The sequence below is a fragment of the Poecilia formosa genome, unplaced genomic scaffold, assembly GCF_000485575.1.
Source record: "Poecilia formosa unplaced genomic scaffold, Poecilia_formosa-5.1.2 Scaffold16, whole genome shotgun sequence".
In the NCBI taxonomy this organism is placed as follows: Eukaryota; Metazoa; Chordata; class Actinopteri; order Cyprinodontiformes; family Poeciliidae; genus Poecilia; species Poecilia formosa.
This window is the reverse complement of record NW_006799955.1, coordinates 791342-810138: the sequence shown is the minus strand read 5'-3', so window position 1 is coordinate 810138 and position 18797 is coordinate 791342. Positions and strand designations below refer to the sequence as shown.

General features: G+C 37.6%; 1 long non-coding RNA gene across 1 annotated transcript; it reads left to right on the top strand.

The window, feature by feature from the left end:
- Window positions 1-15226: 15226 nt before the first annotated feature.
- LOC107835622 (uncharacterized) lies at window positions 15227-17643 on the top strand. The gene is made up of 2 exons (XR_001661430.1): window positions 15227-16010; window positions 16651-17643. It is a non-coding gene; the product is annotated as an uncharacterized LOC107835622 (long non-coding RNA).
- Window positions 17644-18797: the final 1154 nt, after the last annotated feature.

Genomic DNA, 18797 nt, shown 5'->3' with positions numbered 1-18797 from the left:
TAATAATAATAATAATAATAATAATAATAATAAGACTGATGAAGCCTGAGGTAAATCCTGCAAGTCGCTGGTTCCTCAATTCCCCAAATTGAATTAGACGCTTGAATTAGAAAACAATTCAAGTTTTTTGGGAGAAGTAAATGGATTGCCATTTGTATTTATATGTTGTGTTACCTATATCTAATGTCTTATTTTACACTTTTTAATTTACACTTCTTAATTTAATTAACTACAAATCCTTCTGAGGCTTGTATTTTTAGTAGTAACTGGAAAATCAGCAGAAAAGTGATTCTAACCATGGATTTTTTAAAATCATTTTTACAGCAATACGTCATTTTGTTGCAGTTACTATCCATTCTTATAACTTTCTTGGATTGCGACTGAAATATGCTCACAAACAAATTGCACTCAAACTGTTGTGTTGTGTTTAGTAAGTGATTCATTCTGTAGCATCACTGTCAAAGACACATTTTCTATTGTTTTGACATATGCATTATTATATAAATCTTATTACCAAAGTAGTGTATTACTTTAACCCTAACAGAACGGCACAAAGTGTCGTCCAACAAAGTGGAGTCAGATCCAAGCAGCAACACTTTTTAATCATCTGAATCAGGAATGAATGCCTGAAAAAGTGTTTGCAACCAAGAATCAGACTTTCAACTACTTTAGTTATCCTAGAAGTATTCAGAGGTGTGTGATACATTTGCTCATATTGTTTTTATACCAACAAATTACATTGACAATTGAAATTCAACACAGATCTTTTAAATGCTTCGTCATTTTTAGTATCAGTTCATGAATAACAGGTTTGTATCCACAAAGTTTGAACAACATGGGGCACAAGTTCAATTGTGAACAAAGTAAATAGCACAAGTGGTGGTAGAAACATAACTCAAAGTGTGAGTAGTTTGAACTCTTGTGCTTTGGATCTCCATTTTTATAGCTTTAAAATCTGAAAAATGAATAAAAGACACAAAAGTAACATTATTATAAATATAGCCTCACAACAGGGTTAGCGGTGAGGCGATATTTAAAGTAGGTGGAATTATTTATGACTGTATCAGGGAGGAATTAGCTCTGGGAAACCAGCAAGAGGTTTGGACTTTTTTTTAGTACAGCTGCAGATTCACTCAAAGACAAAAAATTAAAAAAGCAGTTCAAGTAGAAAGTGTGTACATAAATATGAACTACATAAATATGAACTGACCCAATTTGTGATTCATTGTTAAAAAAAAATGAATAATGTTCATTCTTAAAAATAAAAGATGGCAGAAATAATTTGAAGCAATAAATTCTTCACAGCCAGAAATAATAAACTATACCTTTTGTTGATGTTTCTTTTCTCTTCTTGAGGTCGCTCATTGTCTTATTTTACCTTTCTCTCCTACATTAGTGTTTCATGCAAAGATTTGTTTCCCCATTGAAAGTAATTTGCATGAATTTGAATAACTATTGGAAGATTATCCCCTAAATACATTCATAACTCCACATTCAAATTTGGGCAAATTGTGTTAGCAGAGAGTCGGGAATCTATATGTTTTCAGTAGCTTTGTGAATTAGATGACTGGGTATGCATTTACATAGTGCAATCAGACAAACTGGGAAAACAGCTTTATAAAGATCTAATAAAGTTATAAAGGAAGAAAATAATATATTCTCAAAACATAGGAACTACTAAATAGACAAATACATCTAAAATCTTACAGGTACCGTTGGACTAAAAAATAATTAAATTAAGATTAATTAAAAACTAAACACATCTCTGGCATCAAGAAACAAAATCAACACTGATTTTTTTAAATCATAAATTAGAACAACTTCACTCTAATAACACTGAATCACATATGAAGAGTAGAAGTAATAAATAGACAAAACAAAATTAAAAATTGCCAATTAACATCAAAATATATGTCATGTTATGAGGATGACCCAAATGCAGAAAGACAACAAGCAGCATAATGTAAAAAAGTAAATTTAATAGAAACTGAAATCCACTACAAAAAAAATAAAAATAGAGAAAAAAGGGAGTGAGAAGGGGCCTCTATACCAAGAGTCCAGAACTAAGCAGGGTGACCCAAAGGTCACCCAGGCAGATCTACAGGACCCAGACAAGACATTTCAGAGGATGACCTCATCCCACAGGAAGAGATTCTGATGCTTTGGGGCAGCTCGGTAGCTGCTAGATTAAAGAGTTGAAATATATGCACCAGTAGAATAATAGAATACAAACCGACGCATTTCTGACTCAAAACTGAAAAAGCAGATACCAAACCAACTCAAAAATGCACTACAAACATTACAAAATACACACAGTGGGGATGCTGAGTAGCTGAGATGGTGGATGCAGAGGCTGCAGCACTCAACAGCAGTTGCCTTGGGTTCAGTTCCCAGTCTCAGGCCATTTGCTGATTGTCTCTTGTCTCTCTTCACTGTTTCCTATCCAACTACTGTTAAATAAATACCACTAAAGTTTGAAAACTCTGATGCCTCCCTTCCCTCTACTTTCCCCACAAATATGAAACCAACCCCCCTAAAATGAATTTATGACAGATCTTAAGTTTGTTTTCTGAAAGATAGCAATTCTTCTCTGTTGCTTTCAATATATATAAAATAATAATAATAATATGTGAAGAACATTATTAAAATATAAAGCTTGATCAAAATGTAAGAGCAGAATATACATATATGTTTTTTGTTTTTGTTTTTTTTTTTAATGAATAAAGTAGTGGTGTAAATTTTTGGAGTGTGAGCATTTTCCAGCATTTGTTTCAAATAAAACTCTAATAGCTGGTTGTTATGGAGAGCCACCTGCTGGCAAACCAATTAGATTTTCTAAATAATTCATTACTTTTGTATCTTTCATTATCACTGCAGATTATTTTTCCCTCTGGAAGTGAAACTGCCAGAATCTAATTTCTTCCTGGTTTCCGAGAGCCGCACTCTGACTGCATAGCTGTGTGCTGGCCAAATCGATGTATTGAACTGCCAGCCATAAATATCTGTTGTAACAAGAAACGTCTGTTATATTTAAAGACAACAATGCCAAAGTGAATTGCAGCACCATTCAGGTTTTATAAATAATAAATCATATCATCCATTTACCAGTAAAACTAATTGCACCCACCAGCCTTGGATTTAATTGGCGTTTATTTGTGTTCATTTATAATTTTACATTGACGATTTCTTTAATTTGCTATTTTGCTTTATGTGGTAGAACAACACAAAGAAGAACAGGATTGTGTGGCAAGGGAAAAAAAGACATTAATTATTATTATTATTATTATTTTATTTTGGGGTTTTTTATTGTACAAGTGTGGCATTAGTAGATGGTGCTGTGGGCAGGCAAGACCAATATATTACTTACTGTCCTGGATAAAAAAAAAAATTAAAAAAAAAACTAAAATCACCCTGAACACACAGTTCCCACAGTAAAAGCCAGAGTTTAGGGGGGGAGACAGATGATGGTTAATAAAGAAAAATCCTAGAAGAAAACCTGCAACAGGTTGCAAAAGACTTGAGACTGACGGTTTTTCACTCACAAGATAAGGAACCAAAACATACAAATCTACAATGGAATGGTTTGTTCATCTGTTAGAATGGTTCAGTCAACCTCTAGATTTAAACCTTGTAAGATTTAAATGTTGATGTTTACAGATATTTTCTGCGATCCAGGCTGAACTACTTTGCAAAGATGAATCCTAGAGACATGGTCCCTGAAAGACTTGCGTGCAAAAAAAAGTGGTTCTGTTAAGTTTTGGGGCTTTAAAACATATGTAGACCTCAGTTTTCAGATTTTAATCGTAAAAATACATTGAAAGTCATGTATCATTATCTTTTCCTTCATTGTTAAGTGCTGTACATTGTGTCGGTCATTTACATAACCCCCCCTCAGACCCCAGCCAAAATTTTGTGGTTTAACTGACAAAATATAATGCAATGCACAATATCTTTCAGCAAATAGGACACAATTCCCATTAGTTTTGCACTGGATATTGCCATAAGGCTCTCACTTCTTGTTGTCTCGCTTGGAAAGAGAAACCACCATGAATTTTTGTTAACACATTGTGCAGTTTTGCTTTTACACTATTTGTTATTTAGGTTGACGATGCTGTTTATGCATTCTAGCCTGCAGCTCCATCGCACAGTGGGGAGCTGGGCTCTCGCATTCATAACCGTGTGGTAGATTCCCGTTTGCTGACCTAGTAGGAGCAAAAAGCCATTACCAATTTTAATTATTTTTACCAGACGCTTTTGAATGCTGTGCTGATTACAGTTTTATTGCATGTGTGGCTACTTAGAAAACACATTGTAGAAAAAAAAAAAGAAAAGAAAAAGTCAAATATCACATTTTATTTCTGTTGTCCTGCTTGTTTGGAGGAGTTGGTCGTATTCCCAGCTCTGCTATATTAAAAATACAGGAGCTCAGCCTGCTGAGAAACACCCAGGAGGTTCTGTTTCATTAGAAAACAGACCCATCAGAGTCGAATGCAATGAGTTCATCACTGAGGCTCACCCTTATCGATCCACGCTCAATACGGCAGCACAGTGACAAATGTAGACTTCTCAGACATGTCAGAGGCTCTCAGATAAAGTGCTAACTACAAACACAACTCATATTTTTAGGTTTTGGTTTTTTGTTGCAGCCCATCACTTCTAAACATCCATCAGTATAATTTTACCGTCTCTTTCGCACTCATACGCCGCACACCCCTGTAATGGGCATGATGTTAAATGTGCATTATTTTAATTGTTTTATTTTATGTGGGATGGTTTGTTTTTAGGTCAGTGTTCTTGTACTTTCTGCAGTGCTCCTCCAGGACCACACAAGCCGCAGCGGGGTGATGTTCTGCTGTCGAAGCAGCTCTCAGGAAGCCATCAGTGGCTCTCTGATCACGTTGTTCGCTCCAAGAACAGATGACGGTTTTGGTTGTAAGCAAGACACAGTGCAAACATAGGCTCAGTGAAAATCTTATTTTAAACTTTTTAGATGTATTTGAATGTGTGACTAAAATGGGACACTCAGTATGCACAAAAAAATGTATATTTAGATAATCAAACAGATCTCAAAACTACAAATATACCTCAAAGGGTTAATTGTTTTTTTTTGTTGTTTTTTTTTTAATGTTTCTGTACATTGAGCATGACAACCTCAAAGTGATTTGACATCATGGGAATAAAGGAAATGTTTGTAAAGCAGATGGTTAAGAAAACACAGCTAAGGCCTGATTCTCACAGCAGGCCTTTTTGGAAAGGATTGTCTATTGATATCTATTGTGAGAATGACAACAAACTGTGAGGCATCACTTTCATATTATGGTTCTCAGTAGTGTAACAGTTGTCCTGGAGATGTGAGAGTTTACACATTCGTAAAAGCAAACCAAGATAAATTTATTTGACATTCAGATTCATTTCATTTATTGTAGTAACGTAAATTTTTGATTTTCACTATTGTTACATGTCTTCTTGTTTTATTGAAATAATTTGAGCATTCGTGATGCATTTATTTATAATGTATTGTACTTTAGTTTACTGTATTTTACTCATGGTATGAATAATATTGAGAAATAATGTTTTAAAATTTTTTTGCAAATTATTTATTATTTTAAGATTTCACTGTATATTTTTGTATGCATTCCATTTCGCTTGCTTATTTTCACATTGAGCCTGTCATTTATAATAATAATAATGATAAAAAACATTTTTAGATATTACATTTTAAACGTGAGAATTGTTACCGTATTCTCTGACTGCACATCCATAATCATTTATAATTTATGCTTTGTCACTTAGAACAAGCTGACAAATATAGTTATAATTTTCATATTTTTTTTATGTTTGGTTTATTTTCAGGAACATTGATATTTTTAAGCATGTAAAACATTTTAAATATGAAAAGAGAAAAGGTATGTACTTGTTTATGACATCGTTTTTTTTAAAAGATATAAGTATGAGAATGAAGAGGAAAATTTTAAAAGACGTGGGAACAAAATGCTCTCTTTTTGGTCTTGTCTTTTTTTTCTTGACTTTGTCAGCTGTATCACTATTTTAATTGACTTTGTTCAAACCTGCATAGTGGGACATTTCAAGCCGACTGCATGTGCATCTACCTGCATGGGGACAGCCCTCAAAATAAAACAGAGAAAAATCCTTTCTTTCCTGGTTGACATTTTAATGCAGTGCTGCTGTACATCGCCCGACATTGTGCATTTTGGAGATTATCCTCCTTTGAAACCTGCCAGATCCTGGCTGGCTTTAGATTATTGACTCGAGCCAAAGGAAACTGCTCCTGATTGCTGCTCTGCAGCTTGATGAGAATAGCTCCAGCCAATCAATACGTCCATTTGTAAGGTAAATTCTAATTGGAAATTGTTGCCATTTGCATCTGAACTCAGACACTCGAGCAGAACCAGCGACTGACACAGCGGAGCTGGAGAGTGCTCGTGGCAAAAAACCAGATAAGTCATTTGTTATCTCCCTCATGAAGAAAAATCAAAACAGATTCCTCAGCTTATGTGGCTCCCTGTTTCCTCAACATATAGCCGGTTTAATTGTGTTCGCCAACGAAACCTCAGCTTTTGAGGTTTCGTTCGTCATCAGAGAAATACAGCTGCTCCAATCCGCTTATCAATGTGTGTCTCTGTGATGTTCCCATGGAAACTGTGTTTACTGCCCCACAGTGTTCTAAAAATGGTTCCAAAAATGATAAGAGAGCTAGCGAGAAGACAGGAGCAGAGAGATGTGATGAACGGTGACAATGACTGACACTTTGACAGCTCTAAACCGCTGCACGTTGTCTTTGTTAAACAAGAGTTTTTACTCGCATTATTTAGACTCAGAATTATTTCCTGATTGCAGTCCAACTAATTTTGTAAAGGGTTTAAGAAATTAGTCCACTAGAAATATCTTTTCCACTCCACTTTATAAATCTTATTGGGAACTTGGCTCAATAGGCTTTGTTAGCGGATGAGCGCAAACTAGAACTACAAATTGCAAATCGAAAATGAGATTGACCTCATGTCAGCCTGTGCTCAGTATGAAGTCTAAATAATGGGATAAAGAAAAGTCAGATAAGGTCTTCCTTTAAAAAAAAAAAAATGTCTTGAACGAGAAAATGCTTCATATGTGTTTCCTTTTTTTTAATCCTGTAATTATCTTTACTAAATGACTATGAAAATGATGTGTTAAATGTGTTTGGAGTTTTTAAGTACATCTGCTTTTTCAGCATTACAAACAAATATGTGTATATGTAAATCATGCAAGTGTAATACAGTAATGAGTTCATATATGACACAGTTTCACATGCTCCCATGGAAATGGCTTTTAGGCTAAATTTATTGAATAACTTTAAAAAAAGAAGGTTTGATTATTATTATTTTTTTTTAATAGCTCTTATCATTTAGTAACAATCATGTTCTGAAGTTCTGGATTATGTGACTCCTTGATGTTTTATTAGTCACAAAGCAAAACATTATAGCAGTCGAAAACAAATGCTTTTGTTTTTGATAAGAGAAAAGACGGGGCTGTTTTATTTTTAAATGATAAAATAAAAATCTGGTGCAATCAATCACCTGAAAAAGTCCGTTTTGTACATCTCGCAGAGCATTTTTCAATATGCCACGTGAAAACGGAAAGACTGAAAACTATTCAGTACATGGCCATCTGCAGACAGACTGACCAGGTAAGGAGAATATTAATCACAGAAGTAAACAAGAGGTTATGTGCTTGAGGAGAGCCACAGGTGGGAGAAACTGTTGACAGAAAGACTTAGTTTTTAACGACTGGTATGGCGGTAAAAAGAAAGTCACTGTCAAAGGGAAACTATAAGAGGTTCTGTTGACAAAACAAACATGTTGAGGAAGGTCACAGCATTGACAATGTAGGGCAAAAATTGAGCTTCTTGGCCTTCATGCGAAATGCTCTGTGTGGCAGAAAACTACCATGACCGACCGCCCTGAAAGTGACATATGGTGGAAGAAGCATCACACTGTGAGGATGCTCTTCTTCAGCATGAGCAGGGAAACTGATCAGAGTAAACAGAAAGGTAGTTGAAGCTCAATATAGGTCGACACTATTTAAAAACTGTTGGATCCTGACTTGAGACTGTTCACCTTCCAACAACCCTTAACATACAGCCAGAATCACTCTAGATGAGTTGTTAGACTGGCCCAGTCAAAGTTCATTAAGCACTGGTTCATGTCTGCTCTCTGTCCAAAATTATGGAACTTAATCTCTTTTACAAAGAACAATTGGGGAGAAATTAGACTTTAGACATGCAAAGCTGGGAGAAATATGTGTGCTAATTTTACAACATTTTATGAAAGTTTCATATTCAACAAACCAACCTTATAATCAGACTAGTGGCCTCCTGTGTCGCTATTAACAACATAGCACAAATATTTGGATATGATATTGAATAACATTTTCTTGTGATAATACTAATACTAGTTAATTTTAGCAGAATATGAGCAACTGTGGGTGGCTAAACTCTGTGATTACAGGGTAGAATAATGTCAGTTTTTTTCACTGTCAGTGTTCCTATTCTTTTTTAAATACATCACTTTATAAAAAGAAAATGCAACAAAATAATATCCTATATCCCAAATGCATTTAGTAAGTAAAAATGAATTGCAGCATAGAAGGGCATAAAAGTGTGTAAACTATTTTAGAGTTGATCCATGCCACATATTTAGTCATGAGACACTGATATTTACCACATCTCAGCCAGAAAGATGAAAGATGCCATTTAAAATGTTTAATGAATTAAATGTGTCTAAGATGGATACCGAGCCACTTCCTGTATGAATGCATCAGCTGCTTTCTTAAATTAAGTCAGCGTCATTTGATTGCTACAGCCAGCTTTAATGTGTTCCTTCATTAGACAAGCAACACTCTGGATAATTTCATACAAACATAACATATCATATGTTCAACCTGCACATACTCCACTGGATGATGTGAACCATGATGTCCATCAGCTTGTTTTTACACAGCTGGTTGGCTAAGGAACCATTTATATCTGAAAGTTTTACTCGTGAGATGATTTTCCTCACCACAGTAATATAGATGCGTAACTTCAACAATTATAAATATTTACCAGCGCACTCTGCATTCTGGAGATTAGTTTTTCCATTAATATCTTTTTTTTTTTTTTTTTTTTTAAATGCTGCACAGCTAATGTCCCTCTTGCGGGTAATTGGTCCCAAAACACACATCTAAGCTCCTCTGAAAGGGGCAAAATAAATTGATGGAAACCAGTTAAGCAATTGAATTGCATTCAGTCTTCAATGCATTCTTGCATCACTTTGACAGCTGCACAGCGAGACAAGCCTGCAAGCTACAAATAGATAAACTGTTAGCCAGTGTCAACATGGAAGCAGACGCTGGCTGGATTTGAAAAAAAAAAGATGTGCATTTGTGCTTCTTTTGGGGTTTGGGCGACTGCACAGACACGGCAGCTCAGGGGAGACGTCCCAACATGAAGAAACGTGACAAGTTTGCTGTCGCTCGAGCAGTAGTTGCTTAAAAAGCTGGACAAAATTGTTTAGTGTATAAGGTGGGGGTTTTTTTTGCATTTGTTTTGGCATTGCTTATGTTTTTTGTAAGCTGCAGGAATGTGCAGAGACTGGGTGGGTGTGCAGGATGTATGGGAGGTCTAGACAGAGGATCAGTGGTTTTTCAGTGCTCGGTGATGAGGAAAGGCTCTGTGACTGTCAGAGCACTCCCACTGATAAGGGAGAGCTGTGATTGGCAGATGAGCCACAGCGAAGACCACCACCGCTCCCATCCATTTAGCCTGCAGGAGGAACACAGTGGGGGAAAAAAAAGCACCAGCATCCCCATAAGTTTAATGGGTGTGCGTACACCTTGTGCTCTCCACGACCTCACTGCTTCAGTGCTGCATCTAGAAAACAATCAAAAAATATTGAACATACGTCTCTGGTGCAGCTATGATGTAAGAGCTGTATAATCTAACCGAGTTTATCGTTCTCCTGTGTGCCACAGACGCCTGAAAATAGCTTCATTTTTGCCTCGACAGAGAGCTTATGATAATTGCATTGGGGGTTTTGGCGCTGGAGGATTCTCAAATCCTCCCCGACTCTTTAAAAATTCCTTCATTAAATCCCGCACATTCATCCATTCCACCTCCGCCACGTGTTACTGCTCTGTATCCCTGCCAGGCCTAGGACCAGTTCCACGAGTTGAGTTATAGAGCAAAAAAAAAAAAAAAAAGTCATTAAGTAGGATAAAGATACAAGGAATCGATGGAGCAATGGATTCTCTGCAGCTTTCAATTGTCTCCAGTCCAGTGCGCGGGAGCATCAGGCTGTTAAAGCCTGCTTATTGTTTCCAGGTGAGCTCTCCGGTCCGTCAACAACCTCCCAGTAACTGAGCAGGGATCAGTGACTGTTCAGCTGTTTTGTACGTACAGCACATGATACATTTTCTTCAAACAGGAGCTGCTGGGATGATTTCTGCTGTGAGAAATGCTTTTTTTTTTTTTCCCCTTACGTCACTACAATTACAACTGTAATGCCCTGCCATGTTTAGTATCTTAGCTCTGTTCTCAGTCAGGCGTGAGAATCTACTGCAGTCAAACTAAATGCAACAGGTGAACTTTGTTATTGGCATTCAAAATGTGAACTTTAAATGTTTAGAACAAAACATCTAAAATGTAACTTTTGAAACTATTCTTTGTGATAGTAACACTCTATTGCAAAGGACATATTTTGTGCAGCCTCTTAAGCATTCATTCTTTTTTTGCTTTTTGTTTTTTTTTTTATTATTACCAATGTTTTGAATTATTAATACATTACTTTGTATCCATCAACTAATTTGCCGATTAGTTGATGGATTAGTTCTTGCACCTGAGCTGTGGCTCTCAGAAGCTCCTCCAGTGTTACCTTAGACCTCTGGGCTGCTTCTCTGGTTAATTGATCTTGTTATGTCACATCATGAATAATACAGTTAGGTTACTCTTTTATGTTTCCTATGTAACTAGGGGACTTCTGGAAGCTTTCAGTTTTGAGTAAAGCGGTTGAGCACAAGATGTCACAAACTTCAGATTTTAGTCATTTTGCTCCTGTTTCACAATTATGCACAACTTTGTGTTGGCCTATTGCATAAACTCTAAAAATACATTGAAGTTTGAGGTTGTAACTTAAACAAAAAGTTCTCAACGCCTGAGCACTTTACCAAGCCACCGCATTGTGTGGCCAAACTACCTATCCTTTTTTCTTTTTTTTTTTTTGTGGTGTGTGGGCAGCTCCATAAAATGCTAAGATTTTAATAGCTGTGTGAGAACAGACAAGCACTTTCAGTTGAAAGAATAGCTGTGCTTTTATTCCCTCCTTTCACAAAGAAATAGGAAGGAAAACATCCATCTCTCCCCTCATTAACACACAGATTCAACTTGTTCTTCTTTAATTATTTGACCCACCTGGCCTGAAGTCTTCCCTCACGGAAACTAATGGCCAATTGAAGCGCCGGTGGGCTGTCATGACACAAAGATGTGCCAACTGCAGCTGTCTTAGAAAGGAGAATAAGGCACTTGGGTGCAAAGATGACTGTCTCTTATCAGCTAGAAATGTACTCATTAGAGAATATTTCTGGTTTTAAAATATGTTATTTTTGCCACCGTCCCGACACCGTGACATTTGAGCCGTCCGCACAAAAAGACGGTGACGGTGCTGCCCCACATAACTGGCAAGATAAGGTTTTTTTTTTTTTTATCAAAAGCAAAGAATTTGTTGAATAATTAACTTGCGCATTAAGCATTTATGCTCGGGAACATGCCTTAGAAGAAGCAATGCACACAGCTTCTGTTGACACACAGATGTTTTATCCCCAGACGAGGTGGAAAAAAATGCCAACATTTTCAAGCATGAGAGCGATTCCGACACTTGTAATTCTGTCAGAGAGAGGACGATTACTTCACCTCAGGCAGGGATGATCTGCTAACTGGACAATAACCAAGAATCAGGCTGAAACGCAATGTTGCCCCGGGGCATGTGGCAGCGGTGAAGCATGAGAGGCGTCAAGAGGAGACTCACAGCACAATGCTTGTGGTTGGGTAGTTATGAATGAATTTATGACATCCCTCCCCCCGCCCCCTTCAGTTTTCTCTATAAAATGCCAAGTTAAAAACAATTCAACTTGGGTTATGTTGTTTTCTGGGTTGTTTCAACATCTGTTTAAGCTCAGCGTTTTATTTTTTAATACTAAAAGGTAGGTTAAAGGGACTAACATTAAATCAAGCAAAGAGTGGTATGAAAACAAGAACTCATAAGCAAATAATATTCATTGGTACATCTTCTATTTCTTCTGTGTTCTTGTAGGAGAGTCTCTCTGTATGTGCCAAGCAACTGCAACTACGCCTCCGCAAAATTCTTTCATTATTTTTAGCTAACTTATTATGAACAAACAATTGTATTTGTAGTGCAAAAATGTTTCCCTATTAAACCCTTTAAATCGTTCTTAAGAACAATTTACTCTTGATTTACTATACCTCTTCTTAAGAAGTACAGTTCCTAATGTAAGCTCACAGTTTCACCAGGTGTTTGGTAATTGTTGCTGCTGCTAGTCTGAAGGAGTTGACTGGCGGATGTGCGGCGGAGAGATGCTCTGTGAGGCGAAAGCTCGGCTGGAGACTGAAGCGCCAAGGAGGAGCTTTGTGAGAGCAAGCGTTTCAACTATCCAGGTTGCCAAGGGAGATTCAAGGATGAAAGAATCAAAGCAACACTCCAGGTATGTTTTTGATGAGAGAATAACATTATATTAAAAAAAAAAGTAAATCTTTCATCCACAATTTAAAAAACCTATAAGCGCTAGTAAATTTAAAGACTAGTCAAATGAATCAATTGAGTCAATCAAGATTGACTCAGCAAGACAGAGACCTGTGGCATGTATGGGAGTGGAGATTTGATTGTGGAGACATTGAGGAACTTACAGAACCAAAGGTTAAACAACCAGAAACCACGGGGAGAACAAAAGCAGAATGCAGTGATGAGCAATGAAACCATGGAGATCAAGTATGTGGGAGGAGTGATAATAGGCAGAGAAACCAGGTGAGAACAGTCAACACAATGCAGAGCAGCTGGAGGAGAAGGCAGGGATCTGAGGGAAGGATGACTAATAGGAGAGGCTGAACGGAAACTTGACAAACTATTTCAGACTTAAAAGTCAGGCTCACTTTTAAGAGTTAGTTCTGTCTTGAAAGTCAGAACCAATTCTGACTTAGAATCAGTGACTTAAAAGTCTAACGCAAAACGCACTTAGAATGAGACACAAGAAAGAACATAAAGTTGTAAATTTTTTTAAATATGATATATTTACTGAATGCTATGATATTGTGAAATTTTATACTTATCCAATCCTTTAGCTAATAGTTGCTACTAAGCTGAAAGATTTTTTTTATTTTTTTTTTATTTTTCTGTTGAAAACTGATAACGCTGAGTGTTTGGTCTAAACTACCCAACACCTGTCCAGACAGCGTCAGCCGAACATCAACCCAGAATTTGGGCTGAAGAAATAACCAAGCAGTCGTTGTGTGTGTAACTTTAGCTGCTACCTCCACAGCTCATACGTGTTTGTGTGGAGTGACTCATTCACGCCTGTGGTCCAAGAAGCCTCTGAAACCCACTCATATTCTGAAAACTGTCAGCTCTCCCACCCCAACCTCTGTATTGATACGTCAGGTTTGCATGCATACAAACTAGGACTAAAAATGACTGAGTCTGTGTGATGGTGGCCCACTAAACCTGAGCTCCTCCAGCCTGAGGCTTCTGCATATTTCCTGTCGTCTGCATCAGTGACAGCCAGTCGGCTCTCCTCCGTCTCACTCTGGGAGGCCAACCTTTTAGCATTTCCAGCGATGTGCCTTGGAAATCTGTTTCCAGGGCAACTGGAGTAGCAAATACTCTCAGAGTGGCTTCTCACTGGTGTGTTCTTTGTTTATACCACACGTATAAGTATCTGTGAGGATGCCTTGAATCATAGCACAAAAGGGCCAAAAGCCAAGACAAATGCATATTTCCATGATGGATGAAATAAAACTACTATAAATTCATTAACTAATTTAAAAATGTATCTGACAAAGGAAAAGAGCTAAATATGAATGAATGAATGAATGAATGAATGAATGAATAAATGAATGAATGAATGAATGAATGAATGAATGAATGAATGAATGAATGAATGAATGAATGAATTGACTTTATGTCAAAATCATATATCTTACATAAGGACTTAAAGATTTTAAGTTTAAAAAGTCAATTATGATAACTCAAACATGTAACATGTTGGTACTATTACAAGATCACTTTATCCTTAAATCTGCCAGAGGTATGAATAATTTTGGTCTTAACTCTGTCTGTGAGGGGTTGGGTGAGATTTCTGTGTGAATTTGCACTGAAGATCTCTCCTGTTATTGTTTTGAGACCCTTAAATGTTTTTGACCGTCAAGTAAGTTGTAATATCACAGAAAGAAAAGACAATCTGATGAAATTATTTGCATCCACTGATGCTACCCAATACAACTTGGCCCAATGTAGAAAAGTTGTTGCCCCTTATAATAAATCACGAATTAACTATAATTGATTGTGAGTGTACATTGCGTGCAGTAAGATACAAGGACATACTTTTCAGTGTTAGCATTTCTGTGTATGGAATTGTTTCTATGACGGTTTTATGTAATGTCCAATATTCTGATCATAAGAATTGTTTGTTTTCATTTGCTGTAAACTGCAACAATCTAACTTAAAGGAAATACATGTGTGCAACGAATCTATATAATCTGAGTTCTACTCGTTGAATTTAATGTTAGTTTTCAATCATTTTCAAGTTTAATGACATAAACCTCGATCAATGTCAGTGTGCGGAGTGAAGATGGGAGTGGGCTCCCAAGTGAAATTCTGTGGAACCTTTCGCAATCTCTGAACACTCCAATATAGGAGTGAAGGAAAAAAAAATGCACGGTTTGTAGAAAACACAGTCAAGGACGGAGTCAGAGCGCGGCCAGTCAATCCTCTGTAACCCCCCTGGGAGCAATAACTCACCATTCAATCTATGCACCTTTGAAATACAAACATAAGTGAAATCGACAGAATCCCCACCCAGAATCGGCAAAAATTCTTATCTTTACTTTGACCTGATATGAAATATTCCCCACAGAAAGACGTTCAGTTCTGATACGCGGATGCGCGCACCAGGAGTTCCCCTTTCAAAGCAATGACACGAGGAGGAGGGGAAAGAAATTCAGCATTTAAAAGTGCAACCGTCAATCACCGTGAAACACACGCTGGAGGCAATTTCCCATATATTCCCGGTGATTACCTCGCTCCGTTATTAGATTTATTCGAACTCAACTCACGTTCGTCACTTTTAAATGCCTTGCGCCTGCGCGTAAAGAATCCGGGAGCTGTCCAAGTGCTGAACTGAAAGAAGAAAAAGAAGAAGGGGGGGGGAAAAAACGAGGCGTTCCTCTCTCATTCCTTGACAGCCCCTCTCACCTGAAAACGGTTTCAATTCATAGATGCCAGCAAGCCTGGAAGCAGGTCGAAGCTTTTTTAGATCTCAATCCACCGCCTGAAGAGGAGCTGCAAGTCGACGCGTCTTGGAGTTAACATAATTTCGACGGTTCTTTTATTTTTATTATTTTTATTTCCTCCTCCCCCCCGACCCTAAGGACTGATGTTTCTCCCAGCCTTTGCTTCTAGCAGTTTGATTTTGTGTGCTGGAGTTTTTCTGTGAAACTGAACTATGATCTTTGGCCGCTTTGAGGAATGTCTCCCGCGTTTCTGCGTGACCCGAGACAGCCCGAACGCCAACGACTTGGTCAGGAGGAGAACGCCGCTGTTCCCGTCTGGATTATGTGTTTGACTGATGTGAACCATATGGAAGAAATAGAATAGAAAAGTGAAGCACATGGGGAAACCACCGGGAATGAAACAATCCTTCTTTAAGGTTTTAGCAGCTATCTTCACATACTTCCTGGAGATGAGCAACTTCAGGTAAGAAATTAGATTTTTTGTTTGTTTGTTTGTTTGTTTGTTTGTTTGTTTGTACTGCGACTGAGTTTTATTATTATTTTTATTTTGAAGTTAAAAAAACGGCGGAATTTGAAATATTTAGACTAATTTATTTTCTTTAACCTAATTTAGCTCAACTATTTGACGAACTAAAAATGATAAAGCACAAAATAATGTTATTTGTTTAATTTGATTTTAAATTTTAAAATCTTTAGAATTGTTTTTTTTTTTTGTTTGTTTGTTTGTTTTGTTTTGTTTCTTTGCTTGGTTGAAAATGAACACTGAATGTTATTTAAGCACCCAATCGTATTAATTGCTGAGCCATCGCTGCAAAATTATTGCTGCTTCCACCTGCACGTTTATGCATCTCTGTGGGATTCTCGTGTTATGAACAGATTAGTCCTGTTTTGGAAGGGAAATCACATCTGATAGCTTAATATACGTCTGTGTGCGGGTGTGTCTGCAACTCACACGTTTTCTGTGAGCGCCTCTGACTCCCAGGCAGCTCCTGGGCTACACCGATAAGGTTTAACACCTGCTTTCTGAGCTGCGACTTCTTTCTGATCAAGTGCTTTTTTTTTTTTTCTTTTCTCCCCTCCCCTTCACCATGTGTGCTTTCCAGAGCTGTGGTCGCCAAAGAGTACGAACCCAGGTCCTCCTCCAACATGTCTCCATCAGACTTTCTGGACTCCTTAATGGGTCGCACGTCCGGGTACGATGCACGAATTAGACCCAATTTCAAAGGTTTGTCCGCAACCAAATGAGTCTCACCACACACGCACGCAAACACACACACATTTCACTTCCCACATTTTGAGAACTATAAATAGCCACAGAAATGCCACTGTAAGTGTAAACACTAATCTTTTTAACCAGTTGCGTACTGGATTCTATCTGTTGCCAAGGAACTGGGCTTCAAGCAACTCGGAGGCAACAATCAATCACTTCAATTAACAGTAACAGCGAGGACCCTGCTTAGATTTAATCACAGTCCACACTGTGCCACTCAATGATGGTTTTCTTATCTGAAAGCTGTCTAAAATTCAATATCCACCTTTATTAAATGTGAGATCAGAATCGGGAGCTGGAAATATCCCAGCAACACAGAAATAAGACACGTTCTCACTTCAGACAGGGATGCCGGCTAGACGATTGATGGTGCCCCAGTGGCTAGACTGCAGGCTCTGCTGCTGTTGTTGCTTTGATGCTGAGGACACACACACAGCTTCTGTCATTGGAATGGTTTTGAGTGAGCAAAGGTTTCGCTTATGGGGGGCTAAGGCCCACTCTTAGCTTCTGGGGTCACCTGGGATGTTGTTTGTTACAGTCCATGGACTCCAGTAGGTAAAGCAGCTTGAAAATACAGGACGGGGAAAAGCACAACGATCCATTGTCTGTACCTCGGTTTTCTTGCAAGGTCACAGGGGACTGGTGTTTATCTCCGGCAGTCATAGGGCAAGAGGTGGTGTAGACACGGTCACCAGCCCTTCACAGGGTCACAACAATATAGAATACATTTTTCTTGGAATTTTTACATCACAGACAAACATATAGTAGCACATTATTGAGGTGGAACTAAAATTAAACAATCCACATAGTGTAGTCCTCTTTAAAATAATAATAATAATAATAATTTTAATCCAATGCTACTTAATACAATTCAGTTCCACCGACTATCTATAGTAAATAGAGTCCACCTGCAGGCAATTTAATCTCAGCATGGATGCAGCTGTTTTGTGAAGATCTCAGAGGTTATGCAGAGAACATCTGTGAGCAACCAGCATCACAAAGAACAAGGAATATATCCGACTGCTCAGGGATAAAACTGTGAAGAAGTTCACAGCTGCAAGCTTTAAGAGTTACAATGGACTGGTTTAAATAAAAACTTTTTAATATGGCTGCTCAAAGCCCAGATTTACTTCCAATAGAGAATCTCTTAAAATTTGTTGATAACACGAACTGAGCCATAGCTATTATGCTCTGAATATGGTGGAAACATGTTCAGATCTGTTGGTGGTACAACCGAACATATACAGTTGTAAATGCAGCGAAAGTTGGTCTTGTCAAGTAATAACTCAGTTTTAGCTAAGCACTCACTAAACGATATCACACTTTTCAGATGTAAACTTGTTTGTTTTTCTTCCTGACTATTATCCACTGCAGTGTGTTTGTGTATGACATAAACTCTGAATAAAAAGAGTCAAAGTTTTTAACTGAAACAAAAACAACAACAAAAAAATGTGAAAGAAGGTATGAATATTTAATTCCTGTATGCCATATATTCTTTGTCTCTTAGGGGAATCTGGCACATGTCAAGATTTCTGTGACACATATGAGATGATAAGAAGAATTGTTATATTTTTAGATAGTACTGATACATAAAACATCGATTTTTGCTGATTTAACCTGGTTGTTTTAATGCTAGAAGTGAGAGCGGGGTCCTCTCTCTGTATTAAACACATAGAGCTTCACATGTTGCAGTCAGAAAACAAGCGCATACACATTAAGCCGCTGTGCTGTAAACAGTTAGTTTTTGCTCATGAACCTGCCAGACGTACTTTGAAGAGTGTCGAACCGTGTTTCTAAAGAGGCTGACCTAGATTTCCAATGCCGAGTTTGTTATGAGGAGCTGCTGCCAGTTACCTCTTTCTGCTGTAAAAATGTGGAAACTTGACAACAAACAGAGGCAAATATTAATACAGAGAGCCATGAAATATTAATGTGGAAAACACAGGGGAAAGGCAGTAGGAAGAGCTTACAACTTCACTT